The sequence below is a fragment of the Lepidothrix coronata genome, unplaced genomic scaffold (assembly GCF_001604755.1).
Source record: "Lepidothrix coronata isolate B3197 unplaced genomic scaffold, Lepidothrix_coronata-1.0 Scaffold200, whole genome shotgun sequence".
Lineage (NCBI taxonomy): Eukaryota > Metazoa > Chordata > Aves > Passeriformes > Pipridae > Lepidothrix > Lepidothrix coronata.
In genome coordinates, this window is record NW_016690380.1 from 648,729 (window position 1) to 671,920 (window position 23,192).

Here is a 23,192-nt window from a genome sequence, read left to right on the forward strand (position 1 = left end):
GCAAGGTAATGAAAAATGTATTTCAATTAATGGGAACCAATTCCAGAATTTGAAATATTTGTGTTTTCAACTCCACATCCTCTACTCTTGCCAGAGAGGACAGTATTTATATAGAACTTTGTGTTACCAGACATTTAGGAGGTTTAGGAAAAACTGTCCCCTACGAACACACAGACCATATTCTTTCTCCTTAAAAGCACACACTCATTCACCAAATTAATTCCCAGGGTCTGTATGGGGGAGAAAAAAATTGCAGCTTCTGATGAGCTTTCAGTTCTTGGAAATTGGAGTTGCACCGGTTGAACTTGGACAAAAGTTAATTAAGGCTCGTTATATAGTCAGCCAATCAATTACAGATCAACAGAACTACTTTTTTAACTTAAAAAAAGTCCTGCTTGGAAACTAAAAGGAGTAAACCAGAAAAACACCTCATGAATTATCCAAAGCATGGAATTGAAGTCAATTCTAAATTTTCTGAAATAGGAGAAGTTTCTAAACCAAGTTGGAGGGAATTTGAGGCACCTTTTGAGAAGGGAGTGAGATAAGCATTAAACATTAAATGGGAAGTGCAGGTAAGAAAAAATAATAGCTATTTCAAGTTGTCTCATGGTGCAAAATTAAGTCTTATAATGAAATATTCAGAGCACATTCAAGAGCTGTAACTCAGATCAGACATAGTCCTGGGTCTCTTGATCCCTTTGCTGTTAACAATTAACAGGGTCCAGAGACCCAATTAATAAAGAATAACTCTCAAAAAGAAGAAGGATTTTTGCTGCTGACTGCAGAGGGATGAACATTTGCTATCTAGTTCAATATAGCCCAGTTCAGGCAATAGAAAAAATTTGACAACCATCATGGAAATATTGTGTAAGTATTAAAATTGATAAAATAGAAAATGGGCATCACTGATTCCTCAGGTTTGACTCGTGTCTTTCATCCTTTCAGTTCAAAGTCATGATTATTTGCACATTTGTTATTAAAAGAGAACTCTGTATTCTTTTTTAAATGTAGTGAAGTTGGTGAATTGAATTTTTTCTCTTTCAATTATATAGGTTTGGATATGAAAATGCCTTTAAAGTATGCTGTTAATCTGTTACAGGCAAAATAATGGGTAATTGGAGCTGAATGTCTTTCTTATGTGGCTGCATCTAACCATCAAACAAATCTCTCTGCTAATTGTTAAATCCTAATGACTTCAAAAGACACTTCTCAGGTGGCTGTAGGAGCTCTGATCCCCTGATGTGCTCTGGGCACAGAGACTGCACTGAACTGCCTTGTCATTAGTCTTGTCAGCTCTGCTCCTACTTCTATTCCCACGAGTTAATGAAAGACATTATATATTTTGAGGAAGTAACCTTTTCAAAAGTCATTTTACAGGCAAGGTTTTAGAAGACTCGGTTGTTTTGTAATAATAATGATTTTTCACTATCAGTTCCTTGGTTGTAGGAGTTGTTTCCTGGCAAAGCTCAAGCAGCAGAGGAAGGGAGTGGAAATGTGATGGCACGTGATTTCTACGTTTTCTCACTTTTAGGAGAGACAGACTGAGGCAAAATCCTGGACAGTTTGATCAGGTAAAGCACCAGCTGAGCAAAGAGAGAGTTTGGTTTGAGTGTTTGGTCCAGCAGAGTTGACCAAAATACCACATAAATAATAATAATAATGAATAATAACAAATAAATACCAGAAGTAACTTTTTGAAGCATCATAACATAGCACCATTCTGAGCAAACAGCAGGCTGAGAGTGCTCATGTTATCTATCAGTAGGAAGCATTAAATTCCCATTTGCTGACTATTTTTAAGAGTCTGTGGTAGAAGTACAGACATTTAGAGGCAAAAATGAGAAAGACAGTTCATAAAACTTCAGCTTCATCTGGTTCATGGCTCCAGAACAAGGGAAGGGAGCAGTGGTGCTGTGACACGGGGTGGGCAGAGGAGGGAGAGGGTGACTAAATAAGCTCTGGGGGAAGGAGTAATGACAGGATGTTAAAGAGACCCTGTTTAGATACAATTCAATATAGGATACAATATTCTTCAAGATTTTTCTCGCAGACATAGACAGGGTGTGTTTGTTTCATGACAGATTTTAATCAGATTTTCCAAGACCATTTGCCTTAAAATTTAACTAGTGTTGCCTGAGTTCATTTGACTAAAACCCTTTTAAGACATGTCATCATGTCATATGAAATGTGTCGATTTTTATTTTCCTGAGGTATTATTTAAAAAGTAAAAGTGACTGTGTTTTCATACAGAATACTGGAAAACAAAGGGATTCTGTCATCTGGAGAATATCAGTCTCTTGTCTGCATGAAGGGCATTAGAGATCATAGCAAAGTGAACACGTAAAAGATCATCAGGTTGATGCTGTCAAGGGAATGATTTTAAATTTTTGCTTGAACTTGTCTCCTCAAGGATCTCTTTCTGCTTACGCCTCTCATTTTGTTTGTGAAACCTACAGTTCTGGCGCTTCACTTGTATTGAAAACTGTAAAAATGCAACAACAAAGAAAAACAACAAAGCAACAGCATTGAAAGAGAGCACAAAAGAGCTGTTCTCCCCTTCCCTGGGCCCTCTGCTTAAGAGTTCTGTTCACTTAAAACATTTTCTAGATTCTGAAGCACTTGATTAAAGTCAATTGGGACAAAGATAGGCTCTTAAAAGCACTAATTTTTGACTCAGAAAACCTGAGTAAGTCTAAATATGAAATTATTCTCTGTTGCTCTGTATTCACAGCTATGGTGTTTATTTGGAGAACATTTTAAGGTTTCCTGGCACACACCTCTGCCCTGGGTGGTGTGTTTTGGAGGTATTCATTAGTTCTGCTCCCCTGACCTCCTGTCAGCCTCCTTGGATTTTAGAAAACCTCCTTCAGATCACAAGTCAGGTGTTTCTTTGCCCTTGCCTGTCTCTGGCCATAGAAGCACACGTGGAGTCCTTGCCCGACCTCATGTACAGGACTGTCAGCTGAACTGATACTCCTGGTTAATTAATCTCCTCTCATTCTCAGGCTGGGGTCACACAGATGAAATGTAGGAACAGAACCAGCACAAGTGGCGGATCTGTGCAAACAAACAAGCTCTGAGTTGAGAGGGTTAGAAAGGAGGAGGCCCAGCAGTAGAAGGTACTGTTTGAAGCTGACACAGACCTAACTTGCCTCCATTAGAACAGATTTTTAGGGGATATACCCAGTGTTCATAGCCTTCGCAAATTAAAATAGACCTTTGAGTGTCTTAACTACTTCATGTGTCAAACCTAATTTGTTTTTCAAACTGAAGGCATCCTCCACATACTCCTTTTGCTCCCACTTCGAAGGTTATTAAAATCTTCTAATCCAGTAATTCCAAACTCTCTCTGTTCTTGCAAGAACGGAGTTCTCACTGCATATCTTAGAGATTACCCTACGCCTTGTCTCTCACACCTCTCTTCTCCAGGCAACCTCTTTTTCTTGTGCTGTTTTGTGAGAATTCTGATATAACAGCAGTTATGTGTTTGCCTCAAGATGAGAACTCACTCCTTCAGCTGATAGTTTCTAGTCTGCCCTTGGGCTGCTGATACAGTCCTGTTGTATAATAGAGACACTCACACACCCCTACGGGGGAGCAAACAGGCTCTGCAGCACTTGAAAGCCTTTCCAAACTCCTGAACATGAATATTTAGTTCCCGGGGCCCTAGACCCTCTCTTCCATCCATGAGAAAATCATACACGCACCAGGACAAATGAAGAGCTGGTCCCGAAATCATTCCTGTGCTGTGCTGGTTTGAAAAGGGTTGTTTTTTTCCTCAGGCAATTGTAATCTCAAGTGTCAGATCTCTGCTTCAGTGCTGGTGATGATTTCAGGGGTGATGACTTCAGCAGTGTCATAAGTCTTTTGATGTTTTAATTCTTGGCAAAGCATTGCTGTGCCACCAATGCAGGTGTATTGACACTTGAGACTACCAACTGCAGGGATTAAAACTCTTCCAGGATCTGGATTTCCTGACAAACCCATGCACACAATACTAACAGCAACCCTGCATTGCCATACTAAAGTACACAGCTGCTGGACTTCTAGTGTTTTATACTTATATTCATATATACATATCAAAACAAATAACAATTGTGTATGTGATGACATACAAATTCACTCCTGAACAAAAGAGCTTAGCTGTTTAAAGCACAGGCATCTTCCAGAGATGCCTAAAGGAACTGAAAGAGCTCATAATAGCTGTTAAGAAATGAAACTTTCACACCAGTGCCAAAAAACCAAACCATGATACAGGCACACATAAAAATATACCTTTGGATGATATTCAATTCACAGTCCTAACAAATTAGTTTCAAAGGTTATCTGTTTGGTTTTAATAGCGAATATTGAGGTTCCTGTTCTGCCCTGCTCTGTAATATTTTCATTGATGAAATACAGGACACAGGAAGGAATTGATCAGTGAGGGTGTTGTTGGACAAAAGAAGATGTTGAATGTAAAAGGACTAATGGGGCAGCGTGGAGTATAAAAGAGAAGTCCTGAGGAGCAGTCAGCATTTCAGAGGATTAGGTCTCTCTGCTAATCTGATTAACAGGTTGGAAGTCATTTCAGAAAACCGCAGTTTCTTTAGACTGAAAAATCAGGGTCACTAAGTTGCTTTGTTTCTATTCCCATGATTGTGCTGCTCTGTTCAAAGGACTGACCTTTGTAGAAAACAGCCCATTAATTGTTTTATGATAGCTAGAAGAGGAGACTATTTACTCAAAACCTTAAATTAATGAGGAAAGCGAACATCTCAAAATACAAAATAAAATAAAAAAATCTATATGACCTCCATTCACTAAGAGGCAGCACAGAACCAGGAAACAAAAGCACAGAATGAGCTATCAGAGCTTAAAGAACATCCACAAAGTGCTCTGGAGGAACAGGAAGAGACAGAAAGAATGCAGGTCCAAAAGTGTAACAGCAGCAAAGAAACAGCTTAACAATGAGACCAACAGTACCAAGAAGTTCCACGTACAAAACAGTCCGAAGGGCTCTGGAGTGCAGTTGTAGCCAAACGCTGATGTGACGCTTTTTGTGCTTTTAAGAAGAAAAAGCCACACTCTGATATTGCATTTTGCTTTCTTTTGTCTCAGTAAAGACTCTGAGCATGTTGGCATAATCATGAATAAAGTGGTGAAGTAAAATAAGTCACAGATTTAAAGGCCCAAGGATGTTCAGGCAGAGAATTGTCCCTGCTAAACTGCACATCCCCCACTCCCTGTATAACCAACAGAGGGACAGGCAATTCTAGAAGGTAATTCTGATCTGCACCAACCTCTGAAGTTTTCTGCATCTCTTCTCTTGCTGTCTGTGGAGGGGAAGGTCACTAAGCTATTAACTTTGGGCTTCAGCTCTCTTTGGTCAAATACAAGGCCTATGAAGGTACAAAGCCTGATAATTATAGCACAGGCAAATGTGATTTAGTTCAAATGTGTAACTTATAGATTGCAATGCTGTGTGAGATCACCTCATTAATTCCAGTGATAGACTAAAGTCTGAACACCTTGCACTGGAGAATAATTTGTTTAATGTCAAAAATAATTGTCCTGTAAATGCCCAGAGTTATTTTTTTATGAAGAATCCCACCCTAAATGCATGTGCTGCAATTTTGTGGTCTGGTTAAGGGCATGTCCTGCAGTCAAAGGGGTTTATTCAGGAAAACACTGTGGGATTTGCAGGTTCCTCTGCCAAATGGTACCAAAGTGTGGGTGGAGGAGTGGCCTGGCAGAGGTTACAGCTGAAAGGAGCTCCACTGAGATACAGCTTCTGATGATGCAAAAGATATTCTGCCAGTCCCACAGAATCACTGTTCTGGGGCAGATTTCTCTTTTTTTGCAAAGCTGAGAGTTCAAAGTCCTTTCTGGCTCAGCTGTCATTGCTGGTTTTGGCTAAAGGCAGATGTGAATGGGCAGCGGGCTCAGCAGAAGCATCTGTGTGTGTTAATGACTCAAATTGCTTGGTGACTTTATTAAAGTTTACAAAAACAAAGGTTTACCTTATTAAAGTAAACAAACAAAATATATCTTTTGTTTGTTTATTTAAAGATGAATTGGACTTCCATTGACTTCAAAAAAGTAGTAATTACTTATTACAAGCAAGAAATATGTCATAGATTTTCCTACTTTTACCTGTCACTTGAAAGTGTGTTGGCCAGTAGTACTCTAGTGCTGCCTCTGCTTTCAGCCCCCAAAACTATTGTTCATGGTGCTAAATGTGATGTTTAGTATATATTTACAGTTCTTATTCAGGTAACTTAGGGGAATATTTAAGTAATCAAGATCCAGTCCAGTGTTTGATGTTGAAGGTGAATATGGCTGAGTCTGTCCTGCCTGGAGTTTCTTAAAATCTGGGTTTGCTTTTCCCATATGATACATTTCAATAATAAACTTAAACCCAGATAGAGTAGTGATGTACACAACCTCTCTCTTGCGTCTTTTCAGTGTGATACAATACTTCTACTACAAAAAATTCCAAGGATATATGCTTTCCTATTTTCCTCTTCCAGTGTTTTTGGACCACTGTGATATGTCAGCTGTGTTCAAAGCTGTAAGTATAGCATTTACTACCTCTAGTGAATAAAGTATATTTGGAAAACTATGAACATAATAATGATAAGAGGATAGTGTAGTAGGAAGGTAAATTACTTTTTCTCATTCAGATCTAACAGAAAGAATTTTGAGAAGGCACCTTTCTTCCTGTATTAGAAGAAAAATTTAAAACGTAGGTGCTTTTAGAAATGAGATAGCAGAGTGAAGGAACCTGGTGAGAACAACTGAGAACATAAGCGTCACTGATTCTCGTCACAGAGTTACTTTTAAATTTGGGCAGAATTCAGGAGAATTAAACACTTTGCTTTTGTTTGTGTCTCTTTATGTTGACAGTGGGATATAATGGACTGTGTTACCTCAGTGGTGCAATTCTGTGTCTCGTGGAAGAGGAGCTTAACCTGGAGAGAAAATTGGGAGGGTGGGCAGGGGGCCCAAAGGGGAGATGCCATGGTCACACTCTGGAATGAATCTGCCCCTCCAGCACGTGCAGTGAGTGGGGAAGGCAGGTGGAAACAGGCCATGGCTAAAAGGAAATTAATTTTCCGCAACCTCCCTATGTTTAAGCCAAAGAAAATGTCTCTCTTTTGCTTTGTGTGAAATGGGTTTTTATGCTGGAGTTTACTTTGCCACAAGGATGGTCTTTGGGTGATCCTGTTGATTTGTTCCTGCTCAGAGGAGCTGGAAGATTGAATGCACTTCCTCAGTATTCAGACATGGCAAGCCCTGGTAATTAGCTGTCCCAGAGCTAGATTATTAGTAAGCTATAAAAATTCTCTGATTTCCATCAACAAATACAGTTTCCAGTCATTATGGTCTGTAAGAATAGCATCAATTTATTTGAGATTTTTCTCTCCTAAGCATCAGTAGGAAGAGTTATTCCCACATGAATTTAGAAGGATGATTAGAAAGAGACTTTTTCAAGATGGCTTTAAAATGAAGCAGCAAGACCTAAGAATGTAAATCATGTTCTGTGGGAAGAAAAAAAAGTAGATCAGGTTAGGAATGCAAATCATATTCAAGGGAAAAATTCAGATCAATATTAGAATCTGCCTTGTGTACCTGCAGTAGCACACAAGGTTTCTGCTGAGTTGCCTGTAGAAATGACATTAAAGGGAAGAAAAAGCTGATAATTTGGCTCCATTAAGGTAAATTGTATCCCAAATTGGGGGTAAAATTGTATGAAAACAGATGCAGAATACTTGTGGAAAATGTCAGGTATGTTCTTATTTCATTGTTGCAGCAAGATGGAACATGAGATATTTGAGAGGTGGGGAAAATGACTGGGATTGAATTCCTGATTCTCAAATGCTCAATAGGAAACGAGTCAGTGGCCTCATTTTTCCAAGGTAGTGTCTGTCTTTGAAGGAGGAATCCCAAACTTTGGTAGATATATTCTGGGGAAATTTAGTTTAGGGAAGGTTTTCATTATGATTCATAACATTGCCTGGAATTATTAGGAATTTTGTGGAAGGAACATTTAGAATAATAGATATTAAACCAAACCAACTGACCAAACAATCATTCAGACAAAACCCTTCTTCAGCTTTAGTTTTCTGAACAGAAACAAGAGTTCACAGACTTCTCAGCCTCCAGTTCCTGCATATCCCACACAGTTCCCAGATCTCAGAGGGTATTTCTTTCTGTGGGATAGAGCATCCCACAAGTCAGAGCCTTAGCCCCCATTTCCTTGATGATCTTGATAATCTTTTTCCTTTTTTTTTTTTTTAATTTGTTGCCAGAACCAGATCCTGAGAATCCCAGTGTAAAATTTTGGGTTCAAATTCCTTGCTTTAGAGCTGGGCTTTGACCCCCTCCAGCTGCCTTCACAACCTGATCTCTTTGTCATCTCCCTCATTCTGGAGTCAAATGTATGATTATACATCCTGATGATGTACAAAATTGATGAAAGTAAGACAGTGGTGTGAAACATTTGCTAAATCAATATTTTCTGAGCACCTTTTGAGGTGGTATTTTTTTTGCAGTTTGTGAACAAGTCTAATGATAGGAGTGGCTAAATTTAGCCAGTTCTGAAAGTTTTACAGTTTCAAATGGGAGATGAGATTTCCAACATATTTGTCTAAAATGTATTAGAAATGGTGTTTAAAATTTTCTGTGTGAAGGGAGTGGAATAAATTATTTGTTTAGTAATGTACATGAAAAAGAAACTTGTTCTTCATATTAAATATCCTTTGAATTGTCCCTGTTTTTAGCATTTTAACAGGGTGACACCAGCATATTAATGGAAAAAGATAGTCCTGACATGTTCTGTGGAGCTTTCAGTGGTTGCCAGACAACTTTCTTCACTAATGACTAGTGAAATATCACGGTTACATGACACTATTACACTGGATTAATAAATGTGCAGATCCCATGTGTCTGAATTAAAAATATGATTTCCAATTTCTCTTTCATGGAAAGTATTCAGATTCCATTGTTTAATAAATCATGTGACAAAACTAAGTAGCAGGAGGTTACTTAGGGTGGTTTGAACATCATGAAAAGAGAGGGATGGCTGAAAATGTCTTTGGTTGAGCAAAAGGCTGTGATTTGCAGTGATTTTCATGCACTATATGTGATGCATGAAGCAGTGAGCCATAATACACGGAAAGGGAAATTCAGAATGTCTGGCACCTCTGCAATTCCACACTGCTGGGAGTGATCACCAAGGCTGAGCCTACAGGTTGGCAGGAGCAGCTATTTAAATCTTCAGCTGCAGACTTAGGATCTGAACTCCATCTCCTAAAAGCTGATTTCACAGCACATTGCTGCTCTTTTCCCTTGTTTGCCTGGAGAATGTTGTACTTGGAAATTCCTGACTAGGGCATGGACAGGGCATGGTGGGAAGGTGGGAGGGAAGAGTCTCTTCCCCTTCCCCTTCCTTTTCCCCTTTCCATTTCATTACCAGAACTTTGCTTTTAGAAGACAGAGAGATGCAAATAACATAACTGGGAAAGCAATTTATCCCAAGAGAGCTGAATATAAGCCCAGACTGAGGAAATATGGCACATGTGAGAGATGTGGCCATGTGGGGTCAGACTACACACCTCTCCTTGGAGAATCCTAAAGATTGCCTCAAACAAACCTGCTTTAATTTCTCTGTATTGAAAATGAAGGCTGAAATGGATGTCTGGATAAATGAACCCAGGGAGATCTGAGAGGTGCTTTTGTTTAAATTCTTTTGATTGCAGCAGAAATCAAATTTATTTTGCTGGAGGGTGACTTCCCAAGCAAAGCACATTAAATCACTCTGCTTCCAAGGGAGGGTGAAGCAGCAGATATATATCCATGCTGGAGAGGTGAGATGTCTGTTACATGTTCATTACACATATTTATGTCTCAGTTGCAAACTGAAAAGTATTCATGAATTTTATATATTTTAAAAGTGTTTCCAGGTATGCCCTCAGCTTTTCAGTGAAGTCTGAGCTTGTACAAACTGCTGAGTCCCTCTCTGTCTGCTACACTGCTTAATTTTTCACCCTTTGGGAAGTTGTGGGAGTTTCACTGCAAGACAGGAGTAGAGATGGCAAAATGCAACCAAGCATGTGAAAAGGTACATATTCAGTGCTAATAGCACAAACAGGGCCTGTCAGGTCTCTGCAGCACGAGCTGGGAAGTGTCTGATATGGTTTTGTGTACACTGAAAACATCTTTGTAAGTTCACATTCTGTATAAATGTTGCAGGATTTACTGGCTTATGTTGTTTTCACAGAATCCCAGAATGTGCTGAGTTGGAAGGGACCCACAAGGATCATCCAGTCCAACCCTCAGCCCTGCACAGGCCCATCCCCAGGAGTCACCCCCTGTGCCCCAGAGGATCAGCCAAACCCTCCTGGAGCTCTGGCAGCCTTGGGGCTGTGCCCACTGCCCTGGGGAGCCTGGGCAGTGCCCAACCAGCCTCTGGGGGAAGAACCTTTGGCTGAGATCCAACCTGAGCCTGCCCTGACACAGCTCCAACCATTCCCTGGCTGCTGTCCCTGGTCCCCCCAGAGCAGAGCTCAGTCCCTGCCCCTCCCCTGCCCCTGCCCAGGCAGTTTTGTTCCATGTCTGTGGGGCTCCAGCAGACCTTTCCCAAGGAGCCACAGGATCCCATTTTGAGAAGGGTTTCACTTCAGGAGAGCAGTGCTGGCACAGACAGGATGGGAACCACCTTGTTGGGGTCAAACTGGCCTTAGATCTCTTGCCTTGGGCAGGGCTGTTGCTTGGACCCAGGTCTCAGACACACATCCACAAATGCAAACACCCACTTGGGATGTGAATGGGCTGGGAATGTGGGGCTGGACGTTCCTGGCTGGACTTTCTGCCATCCAGCCCAAATGTCCACAATACAATTCCATTACTGCTGGCACAGTGAGAGCAAGATGCTTAAGCTTCTGTCTCACCAGAAGAGCAGGTTGTGATACCAGATTTCTGACTAAGGATTACACTTTGCTCCACAAGGAAAGTATTGGTGTAGAAACCTAAAAGGAACAGATTCTTTCTAAATCCAGAGAAGGAACCCTGAGATCTTTTTGTTATGTATTTACTGCAGTAACCACATTTAGAGAAAAAGAGGAGCAGCACACCTTGAGAGTAAATATAGCAGGAACAAAGGCTTGTTTCAGCTTATTAACAGTCTTGAATGTTCAAGAGGTTTTAATCCCTAATTAGCAATAAGAGCTTACACATTTCTAGCATATTGCACATTCACTTCAGGTAAATGGAAATTTTTTTTCTGCTTTTGAGAGACACAAGAGGTTTTAGGAGAACAACAGGACAATTTAAAATAAGCTCAAAATTCAGATTCCTAAAGACCAAAATTTGATTCTTTCATAGATGGATTCCTTTAAGGTGTAATGAAGTTTATGTGATTTATAAACCGTACTCAGATCACTGAATTAGACTTATTTTGTGCAGAAAACTGTAATTAATTTCAGTCTTAGGCTGCTTCCTGTTGACTCCATAGAGATGGGAGTGATACCTGCACACTCCCATTGTGGATTGTGCTGTTTCTTCATGGTAAAACTGACCCCTCTGTGCCCACTCTGAACTGTTTCTTTTCATGTGCAATTACTTGTAGATACCTCTCTAAGAGTTCCTGTTATTTGTATGACCTGATACCACCATGCCCGTGCTGATCAGCATGTTATGAAATGACTTCATGTCCTTTCCCAACATCCTCAAATCTGTTGAAGATAATCTGGAATTCTGTTTGGCTTTTCTAGACTGCAGTGAGGAAAGAAATAACAAAAACATCTCCAGTGGTGATAGAAAAAATGTTGGAAGATCCCAGTCAAATTAATGGTGGAGCATCTGCAGTCACGTAGCCACTACTTTCTGTCACAGGAAGGAAGACTTAGGTTTAAAAAAGTCTGTGATGCTTCTGAAATTTGTAATTTTTTCCATGTTCTTCTCTCAGTCCACAGTAAGTCGGGTGTTCTTCAGTGAAGTGTTGGACTAGGGTCTATTGGGCTTAGATAAAGAAGAGGAGACTGGAACCCAAGGTCTTTGGAACATTTTTGTGTAATTTTCTGTCTGTATTCAGAGGAGGAAGATTAAACTGTGCGAGCGCAGGCGAATCCCACGGTACGAGCCTTGGGTTATATGAAATCAAGGAGTCCCCTTCCTGCAGCACGAGCTCTGTGTAATGTATTTACAGATGAGGTGTTACTTTGAAGTGGGGATCTTGTCTTTGATCAAAAGCATACAGCTTCCCTCATGTCTCTCAGAGACAGACAGGAGTTAGAGCACACTGGTGTGGTTTTTTTTAATGTTTTGGACAGCAAAAATGACATTTACATGAAACAGTAATCCTGGGAATGCATGAGATAAGACAATTTCAGCTGTGAGCTGAGAGAAATTCTCACAAGCAGACTTGAAATCAAGCAGAAGTAACAGTGTGTCATATTCACTCTGCCTCCCGTACCTGCTGTTAATTAAAGGACTGATGAAGGAGGTCTGTCAACATTCCTATGATGAAAAGGAAAATGTGTTTAAAATCTTCCTGATGAAAGTACAGTTAATCAGAAGAAAGGTTTTGATTAAATGCTCTTAATTCCGAATGCTTGTTTAGGAAGTGTAAATGTGCTGCAGCAGAGCTTTCTAACCCAGGAAGGGAAGGGTATAGAGACTGACAGTGCAGTATTTTCTGGGTTCCTAAGGAGAGTAGAGAAGGCACAACACAATTAAAAGGAAAACCACCTGAGCACTGCCTTCCTTAGTCTCTCTAGCCACTGAGGGTACTGCCTTTATCAGGGCTCTGCACTCAGATCAATGATATTGTCTTTCTGCTGGTTTTGTATTGACTGGCCATGGATTGTTCTGTGATTTTTTAAATGTACAAATGAATGTGTCTGTCCTGGGGGGAAGAAAGGGAATCTGGAAGAATAATATGCTGTGCACACACAGCAGGGAAGCCCCACTGAGGCAGCTCTGTCCATTTTCGTTCCAGAAGGAGTTTGCAGCTTATTTGCAGAGCATGGGGTAGAGCTGAATATTGTGGATGGGCCAGGCATTGCTCCTGCCCTTTATGGACACACAAGGAGGGTTGTCCTGGCTCACAGTGGGAATGAAGAGCTCTCCTTTTATTTTTGTGGCATATTTATTTATGTACCAGGGACAGTTTTTGAAATGACTCTTTGAGGCAACCAAAGCTTCTTTACTGAGACCTGAGATGGTAGAGCTGGCAAATATGCACCACAACACCAGAGAATGCTCAGAGCCATCAGGGTTTGGACACCTGTATTATGGCAACTGCCTTCCCCCTTCATGGAAACAGGAACATGAGTCTTGGTCCTTGTCCCAACCAGTTTTAGGGTTGGTTTGCCCAGATCTGGGGTTCCCATGTGAACTTTCCTCCTGTCCACATTCTAACCTGGAGAGGAAAAGGGACAAATAATCATTACCTGTTCACATTTCTGTAGATTTAGTGTTTTTTAACAAGGAGAAAATAAAACCATTTCTTTTAAAGATAACTTCTAATGATTTAGAATTAATAAACACTGAAACCAAAATGGTAGAAGTATGATGCTTACCCAGTTACATGGTTGCTTGTTGAAAAAGGGCAAACTAATATGTCATACCAATAGGAAAGTGCAGTCAATAGGAGAAAAAGGTCCAGTTGCTTAAATTACTGGAGAAAAACTGCCTGTGGCCATGCAAAGAGTGTTTGGATCCTGTTCATCCATTGTGCTGGGCAGGACCACAAAGGGGATTTCTGCTGGGGAAGTTCCCTCAGTAGAGCTAGACTATCTTGCCTTCCATAGTAATGATTGAATCTTTTGTGTTAGATAAAGCCATATACCTGGAATTTCCTGCATTACATAACTCTTACCCTTGAAACATCATTAGGTGAAAGAATTTATAGTTAATGAACTTCAGTAAGTAAAGGCACTGTAAATTATTTTGACAGGCAGCTTTGGTCGTTGAAATGGTGCAATCTGTGAATAAAACCCTTACCTTTGCACAGTGTGTTATCTTTACAGTATGAAGGGATACATCTGGTCTTTCTTCATTTCCTTCCCAGGATCACATCCCACTCTTCCCAATGATTCCAGTTTTCACTTTTTGAATTCTTTGTCTCTTTTATAAGAACTTCAGATAAATAATTAAAGAGAAAGTAAAAGGAAGGTTTCTTCCCCCTATATCTGATAGGGAACATTAACAAGATACTCCCGTGTTTTTACCATTTTTCTCTTCTTTACCTGTCCTTTGCATTTTGGAATAAGAACTAGCTTTGTATTGTACCTAGCATAAGGGAGTACCAATCTTTGTTAATTTGTAATGATATTATTATATTTTTATGTCGTTTGAATGGGACTTTCATCATCTCGAAATCAGAGCTAAATGGGAAGAAATAACATTGCTCACAAATATAAGTGGAAATAAATTACAAAGAGAAAATAATCTCTATGTTATTGTTTATCTTTTTTCAAATAATAAAAATAACCAGTTGTTTTTCTATCCTACACCACAGTCTTCCCTCGATGGAAATAGGGAATGAAATGAGGTATCAATAATGTCAAAACTCAAATTGCAATTAAAAAGCCTGGGAGTGGAAGGTCTCAGAGTGCTGCTGGACCTTCAGTTTGCACTTCACTCACAGAGCACAAAAACTTTCCTCCAGAGCTGTCGCCACCTCTACAACTTTGTCATGAGAGTTCACAGTGCAGAGAAATAGCTTTTGATATTTTCCTTTTCCACATCAATCCCCTGTCTTTGCTTTTCTTCAAATGCTGATTCCTTTCTGCTCCTGATGCTCTGAGAAGTGCAGAAATGTGAGATGCAAAAAGAAAATCTTGGAAATATTTTAACAAAGCCACTTTGGTGCCTCACAAACTCCTGTCTCAATGTATGGGAACATACAAAGTGACAATCTGTCTCTGCATTATTAATAATGCTATCAACTGAATAGAATAATGATCTATAGCTTTACAACCTTCTTCCAAAATTAATCCTGCATTCTAGAAAATGAAAATCAGCTTAAGTTTGTACCAGTTCAGTGGAGTCATATATGCCAAATTTCTTATTTGCACCAGTGTAATTCCTCATGTAAATTAAAATGAAATTTATCCCTCAACCTCCTGTTGGTCTTAAAATGAAAATCATCATAACTGCAGAATGGTGGGTGTGTATGTCCATCCATCTCTGGATAATATTTAAAAAAAAATCCAAATACTTCATAGAATGGTTTGGGTTGGAAGAGACCTTAAAGGTCATCCGTTCTCCTCCCCTACCATGGGCAGGGACACCTTCCACTAGCCCAGGTTGCTCCAACCTGGCCTTGGTTCTTGCACTTCAAATGCTAATTTAACCCCTTGTTTGACATTAGTGCAGAGTCCTGTAAGTGTTTAAAGAATGCACATCCCCAGGCCATCTGTGCATCTCCCATGAGGATGGTTGTTGCTGTTCTGTTTGCCATGGCTGAAGTGTGATAAACTGTGTCATTTCTAAAATGTGAAGGGTTTTGGAAAAGCCACACAATGCACTGAGGCAAAAGGATTAGCTTGCTTTTGTGTAATTTCTAGCAAGAGCATTGTTACAAGATGCATGTGGAGAGAGCTGGTGACCTATGCACACCTTGGAAATTAGTACAAGGCAAATTAGCAGAGTCACAGAATTTGCCAAGGGCGTTCTGTTTGAAGTGTTCAGAGAATTAATGAAAGGTGTAGGTGCTGTATGAATAACATGTGGAGTCAGAGTTGCTCAGTTACAAACCCAGCTGTCACAGGCAGACTCTGCTCATGTCTAAAGACACTCATAAAATTAATGGGTTTGTAAAATAAACAAAGCTTGCTTGCTCTATTTGATTTTTATTTCGGCATCCTGAAGGGTTAAGAAGCACCAGTTCTGGACCTCGAGCATTTCCCTTCCCTGCTTGGCTGTGCCTCCAGCCAACGCTGATGGGTTACAAAGCCCTGTCACATGAATAACACAGATGCTCCCATTTCTGAGGAACAAGGAGTATTCTATGGCCAATTCTTGGGATGCTGATTTTTAAAAGAGATCAAACATGGAAATGGCGGGGGGAAAAAAATCAAAGATGTCTTTCCTTTTTAATGTTGGCTCTTGGATGGAGAAACTATCCAGAATTAGATTTCAGAAGCATGATCCCTTTTCTTTGCAGAATGAAACCTTACAGACGCATGATAACAGGGGAAAAGCTGCTCTCCTGGTGCCTGCTCTGTTATAGAAAGTGCTCGGGCAGCTGATTAATCTATAGGACTTGGTAATCATTTGACTCTGGATATTTTGTTCGAATGGTTTTTTTTCAGTGATTCATGAAGCCCTTATCAGAATTCAAACAGCACTTCACGAATCAACCAGGAGCTTAAAAAAAAATAAAAAATTAGGAGTAATGAGCTCATTTCCATAGAAATGGAACCGGGCTCACTGGTGGGTCAAACTGTTTTCTGCTCTTCCTCTTTCCAGTATTTCCCTCAATTCTTCTCCATTTATTTCGTGCATCATTATCTTCCATTTTCTGTATATCTAAACCTTGCCATTTGGATTTTTGTTCTCTAGCCAGCAACTGCCACTTCAAGGTACCTCAAAATAGTGTTAAAAAATTGTCATCTGTATTTCACTTGAGAAAGTTTAAATTTCATTCTCATACTGAAATCCATTAGTCAGGACAGCTTCCTCAATATATTACAGATCATAGTTTGAAGTAGCATTGGGCAAAAATTTATAATGCACCAACCTCTCCATTCCTGCTGGACTAGTAATGTGCTTTAATGATATTGCATTTGTATTCTTCCAGTTTTCTTTCATGAGACATCAAAGAAGCAGCAGAATGTATCTTTCATATTCCAGACATACCACAATACTTTTCTGTTTTCCGTTCCTGCTCCCCAAGATGAAAGCTAAGGTCTTGTGAGCAAAACCTGAGCCATCTGAAAAGAAATGGCATCCCTTTGAGGCTCTCAATTTGCTGGAAAGAGGGAATTGCTTACAGTTTCATCCATTGCAGCATAAGGCTTGTTTTGGTAGGTTCCAGAGAAGGAGCATTGCAGTCGTGTCCAACAGGGCACACTCCGGTGCTGGAGATGCTCAGATGGTTTCGTGGATTCTCATCCGGGAGATGAAGAAGGAGCAAGAAAGAACATTTTATAGCTTGAAATCACATACAGAGAGTTCCTACTGAAGGCTGTGCACACTGGGAAGGAAAACCAGAAAAGACTGTAATAAGCAGCAGAGGGAACAGGCCTGCGAATGGACTGGATTTGGTTGTGTGTGTGATGGAGCTGTGAGCCAGAGAAGTTGATGTTAATGCCATCTCCAGGCACAGATATTTCAATAACTCTATATGTACAAATGCCTAACTTTCACATATGTAATGACAGAGAAGCTTCTCAGTAGCTCTAGTTCTACAATACCTGGGATTCTGGAAAACAAGGGAGTTTGAATGGGAAAATAATATTATTGAAATCCCTTATGTGAAGGAGAAAAACCTCCTGAGGAAGCATGGCACTGGACAGGCATGGCTTTTTCCTGGGTTGTATCAGGTGAGTCTGCACCCAGAGCTGAAGATGAAAGACGGGTCCTGCATCCATTAGAGTTGTACCTCTCCAAGGATGAAAACTGCTGGGTTTCCTTGGTGAGTAAGGGGAAGTGAACTCTGTCTCTGCTGAGACTCACATTCATGGTGAATGTGGTCTCATATGCCAAAATGAATGGCTTCAAAGACGAAAATAAAACTTTCTACCAGAGATGGTGGAAGTGTGCCCAGAAATTGTCACAGGGCAGAGACATGCCATGGATTGGGACAGGAGGGTAAAGCACACAAGGTTCATTGTCATATAGCATACATGGTTCATCTCCTTTTTGGGAGACGTAGTATTTTCCTAGTGAATATTACAAGTGGCTTCATAGTGTAAGGCAGCCACTGCTTCCCTTCAGGAGAGAGAAAGGCTCTCAGAGTCTTTCTTCTATTTTCACCCTAGGGAAGTGTACATCCAAGGAAAATTTGGTCTCCTGGCTCCTGTATCACATTTTCTATGAGAGCAACACTACTGGGACCAATAACATGCATATTTTAACACCAGGCAAAAGTGCAAATGGCTTTAATATGCAATTAGACAAAAGCACAGAGCATAAGGTCATTAGTGGCTGTTAGATACAACGGACAGGGTAAACAAATAGTTTAATTCTCCCCAACTGATGATTGCTTGAAGGACCTTCTCTGGAGAGTGTGTAGGAGCTCCACGAGCCCCATTTCTTGTCCTCTTTCCTGACATTATCTGTGCTACTGGAGAAAGGAGCTCAGCCAGACACTGCTGGGGCAGCAGACCTTGGGTATGTGGGAGGCAAGATGCACCAAACCCCCTTCCCTTCCTTACTGTGTCCTGGAATGTGGCCCAGCTGGGATTCCAAACTCCCCGGGGAATGTAGCATTATTTCAGTATTTGATTTGTGTCAGAGGGCATAACAAAACCAGCTGCTAACACGGATTTCCAGGCTTTTCTAATGAAGGCAGGTAAATATTTGCGAGGAAAGAATGAGGAATCCCACAACATAAATTAGAGGGCACACTCTCACCCATTATTTCTATGAGACAACTCTGCTCTCTTCCTCATGAAAAGTGGCATTGTTTTGTGAGCAGTGGCACTGAAAGCCACGGTGGTGCCTGTGTGATGGATTGGAAGTGAACACAGGCAACAGAGAGAGGGAAATCTGCTGCAGAATACAGAGATCTTGAGGATTGCTTTGTTTCCTGCTCTCTTTAATCTTTTATCATCCAAGTAGAGATGATAGCAAAGAACGTCTACTAGTCTTTTGGGGAGGGAGATTTTTACTTTGTCTTTTAGAAAGTACAGTGGAGACCATATAGGATCGAAGCTGATGGGACAGTGTCAACAAAACCAAGCCAAATGTTTTGTTTTATTCTTGTTTCTCCCTCTTGAGGGAAATTCTGTAGGGACAAGATTAATTACACAGACCTGCTATAATTCCTGCAGGCTCCTCTCTGCTACAAATCATCCTGGGCTTTATAAAGGAAATTGGGAACTCTCTTGTTAAAACTTTCCAGTTTTCTGGTTAATTGTCAGCTGATTTTTCTGACACTGCTCTGTAATGCCATCCTTCTGTGGAGGGATTTTTGAGGATGCCTTACTGAGCACAGATGAAGGAAAGTTTCCTTAGCAACAACAATAACACAGAATACTGAAAAACTCTCTCATGACTCTGCTTGTTTCTGTACAAGAAAAAAAAAGCCCTTTTTTTCTACTTTTTTTTGGGGGGGTGGTACAATATAAAGACTCAGACACATAACCTGACATTTCCTGCATACCTTCCATTTTTCAAGGAAATGAAGTTAAAAAAACTTCAGGCATCTTTCAAGTAATTCTCTTTGTATGGCAAATTCCTTCATTAATTAATTTTCCAAAGCCTATTAGCATACAGGAAAAAAAACCTTTGATTTAGCCTGACTTGTATCCAAGGAGACATGTATACCTAATAACTGAGAAAATACTTTGCACCTCCGTAGCACTCCTGTAGCGATACTTTACCAGCCTGGAGGGCTTTCAGGCCAGCTTTTAAATGCATTTAGACATCTACAGATATGCAGAGCAGTGCCTGGAGAGTTTCCAGAAAGTGATTTCAATAATCCATCAGTTACCTGCTCACTCCCTTGTGAGACAGAAAATTAACAATTCTGGTGGTGCAGAAGAGTAGGAACGAACACAATAAAGCTGTGAAATAGTTGAGTCAATCCAACCTTCTGATTCCTACCACTCTGCTGCAATGACTAGTTGATGTTCCCTGATGGGCAGGACGGGGTAATGAATGCAGTTTAGGTAAAAAAAGAGCAGTTTTTTCCAAGCCTACACCTGAGCAGTGGGACATCCCCTGGCTTTGTCCTGCAGAGGTGGCTCCCCTCGAAGCTGCTCTCTGGCTCAGTCCCCCTGTCACCCACCATGAACTCCTCCCCAGCCCTCCACTCATGGCCAGGGACAAACACTGAACCACCACAAGCCTTGGGGGACAATAAATCTCTTTGCTAGCTAGGTCCTTCCATACCTGACTCCAGCTCCACCTTTAAATATAGTATTTGGAGGGTTAGGTTCACTTTTCCAGGTAGATACGACTGCCCTCTATAAATAACAACCTTAGCCTTTGATTTGCTAAGACTAAGCATGCCAAAGGTTTGATTTTCTACAGTAGCTCCTCCATCATTCCAGTATTCCTTGTCTCTGCTTATTTTAGTTTGAATTTGTCTTTCTAGAACGTGTGGTTAAAGTGCATTAGGACTCCAGTACCAAAAAAAAAAAATGGTTTTAGGTGCTCAGTAAATAACTTTTGCCTCCTTCTCAAATGGGATTTACACAGAAATTTCTACATCTCTAGTACCAGAACTCTTGGAAAGAAATGAATAGTTTTCTTTATTCTATCCCTTGAAAAGGAGTTTTGGTCTCAAAATCTTGTTGGCTAAGTTTTTTCCTATTTCTGCTTTTTGCTAATGTAGGCAATGACACATTAAGGGAAGAAAGTAGATTATGAAGACAAAACCAAAGGAATGTTAAATAGTACTTGCAAAGCAGTATTGCTGGCTGAGGATGTGTCATGGTTTGAGATATTGTGATCATGTGTATAATGTATTGTAGTATTTATCTGTACAGTCATTGTAATATATTCCCTTTCCCCCATTCTGAGTCTGGCGTGTTTTGTCTGGAAAAACCCATCTCACATTAGGTTGAGATGTGGGAGGGAGCTTAGACTAGGGGATTGGATTTTGGGGCTATCTCAAACCATGATAGGGTGTGAATTCAGAGATGCTATTCTGAGAGTACTATAATTTCATTGATTCTCTCAACTGAGAAATCACAGTTAAAAATTTCCTGCCAAAGCTCAAAATATCTATTAGATAAAATATCTACTACTGCAATGAAACTGGGCATATTGGTTGAGAAATATAAACAAAGAAGAAAAAGACTTTTTTTTGGTGTGAAATCTTTATATCGCATATTTTGATGCCAGTTTATATTTCCAAAAATCAATATTTAAAAGCACTTAGAACAAGTGAGTGTACCTAATTAAAATTTCTTATACATTTATTTGTTCTTCTCACTTTGCAATAATAAAATGGCATAACAGGAACATCATTATAGCCAGAAGAGATTTAATTGCAATGCAAGTTTAATTGCTGTGAATTACTTACAACCATATTATTAACAACACAATGTATTTGATATTTTTACATATTTGCTGGGTGCAACACTGAGATATATTTGCCAGTAACTGACAAATGATGGGTCAGAGACTAGAACAAGTATTGTATCTCATGGGTGGGTGATGAGCACTGAGATCCAGAAACCACTGCAATGGAGTGTTTTAGATCGAATCTCTCATGAGAAGATGACATTTTCCACCTGTTAAAAAACCCTGACAGAGCATTGCACACCTGCTCAATCTCAGATAAAGAACAAAAGAATGACAGCGCTATGGAGAGGATCTCACCTCCTGGGCCTGGGGTTTTGTTTCGATGCTGTGTCTGGGAGTGCTTGGCGGCTCCTGCCCATGGCATTTGGGTGTGTGTTACAGGGAGGGACACACGTCTGCAGAGCGGCTGTACCCTGAGAAACAAGGCCTGGGGACATAACGGAGCTCCATTGATACAGGAAGTGAGAAACCCAGCAGAACTTGGCCTGCTGGTGGTTTCTGGACTTGCAGCAAGTCCCTGTTCTTGGAAGGCAGCCAGGCAAGAGCTGTGGGTGTCCGGGCAGGGCAGGGACAGCAAAGCACCTCTGTGGGCTGCAGGCCCAAGGGTGCTGTTCCTGCGGCGCAGCAAACTCTACCACTGCACAAACATTTCTCTCCAAATTTCTCAAGCGGAAAAGCGGGAGCGCTATGCAGCCCAAAATCTCCCCAGGAGATCTCCTGAGAAGTGCAGCCCTGAGGGGAAGCTGAAGTTACAGGAACAGCGCAGGGAGCTTTGGGAATGAAATACAACACAGACACATTGGTTCTGAAGCAGCTCTGTGGAAAATTCATGGATGAAATTCCTTGGAAATTTCCTTCTCATGTAAGTCAAAAGTTAATCACAGATTAAAACGCCATAAGCTCACCTGGCTCCGTAGCTCATCTATAGCTATCAATGATTCCACAGCATTTGCAGGACTTTGCAGAGGCTCAGCGGATTTTCCACCTCTTTTAATCTGTTTATTGCGTGTCTCACAGTGCTGTCACTAACTTGGGAAAGTCACTGCTAGTTTGTGATTACCTAATGGCCAAGTTTATTTGCTTCAGATGTGCTGAGCCCCTGTTAGAGCTGTGGGAAGTGCACGTGTGACAGCTTTTGTGGGCAGGATGGTATTGGGATTTCACTTTTGTCCCTGCTGCAACACTACAGTGACTATATCTTATATCTTCTCCATAAATGCAGCTTTTGGACCAAGAAGGAATGTTTACTGGCTACCAGCAATGTTGGTGAGAATCTGCTTCCTGTAGTAACCAAACACACACACACACCAGGTTGTTATTAAACTCTTGTTTGACTGGTGTGCTAAAGGGAGGAACATGTGTTAGCTGGAGCCTGCCTCTGACTGGAAACTCACAGTGACTTCACCGACAGCCAATCTGTGTGAAATTGAGGTTGATGGCTGATAATTTGGCCAAAATAAAATTCAACCTCCCCCAGATGTTGCAGTATCCCAAAGTTTTATCTCTGTTTGCATTTGTAATAGAAGCAGTGTCAAGGAAGGTTCCCTGTCCCACCATCCAGGAGCCCCTCTGTCAGTGCCACTGGCACAGCCTGAGCTGGGACAAGGCCCCTCCACAGCTGCTCCCCCCACACTCAGTCACACCAGGTTTCCTCTCTGGCTCAGCCCCACGTTTCCCAGAGCAGAGGCTCAGATATCCAGATCCTTAAAATAATTTTATCATGGTGCAACACAATGTAGGAAAGATCCGAAGCCATTAGAGAGTGTCCAAAGGAGGGACATGGAGATGGGGAAGGGCCTTGATTTGAAGATGTGTGAGGTGTGTGAGGACACTGAGGGCACAGGGGAGACCTCAGTGCAGTTCCAATTCCTGGGCAGGGGCAGAGGAGGGGCAGGGACTGAGCTCTGCTCTGGGGGGACCAGGGACAGCAGCCAGGGAATGGCTGGAGCTGTGTCAGGGCAGGCTCAGGTTGGATCTCAGGCAAAGGTTCTTCCCCCAGA

General features: G+C 41.0%; 1 long non-coding RNA gene across 4 annotated transcripts in view; it reads left to right on the forward strand.

The window, feature by feature from the left end:
- The first annotated feature begins 776 nt into the window (after positions 1–776).
- Positions 777–23,192, forward strand: part of LOC108505858 — a 59,845-nt gene continuing 37,429 nt past the window's right edge. The window contains exons 1-4 of one of the 4 annotated variants that reach the window (XR_001877606.1): positions 777–867; positions 1,433–1,571; positions 6,448–6,553; positions 22,415–22,475. This is a non-coding gene — a long non-coding RNA (uncharacterized LOC108505858). Of the gene's footprint in view, positions 868–1,432; positions 1,572–3,005; positions 3,114–6,447; positions 6,554–9,743; positions 9,852–22,414; positions 22,476–23,192 lie in introns of those variants that run through there. The other 3 variants (XR_001877607.1, XR_001877609.1, XR_001877608.1) reach the window with 3 other exon arrangements.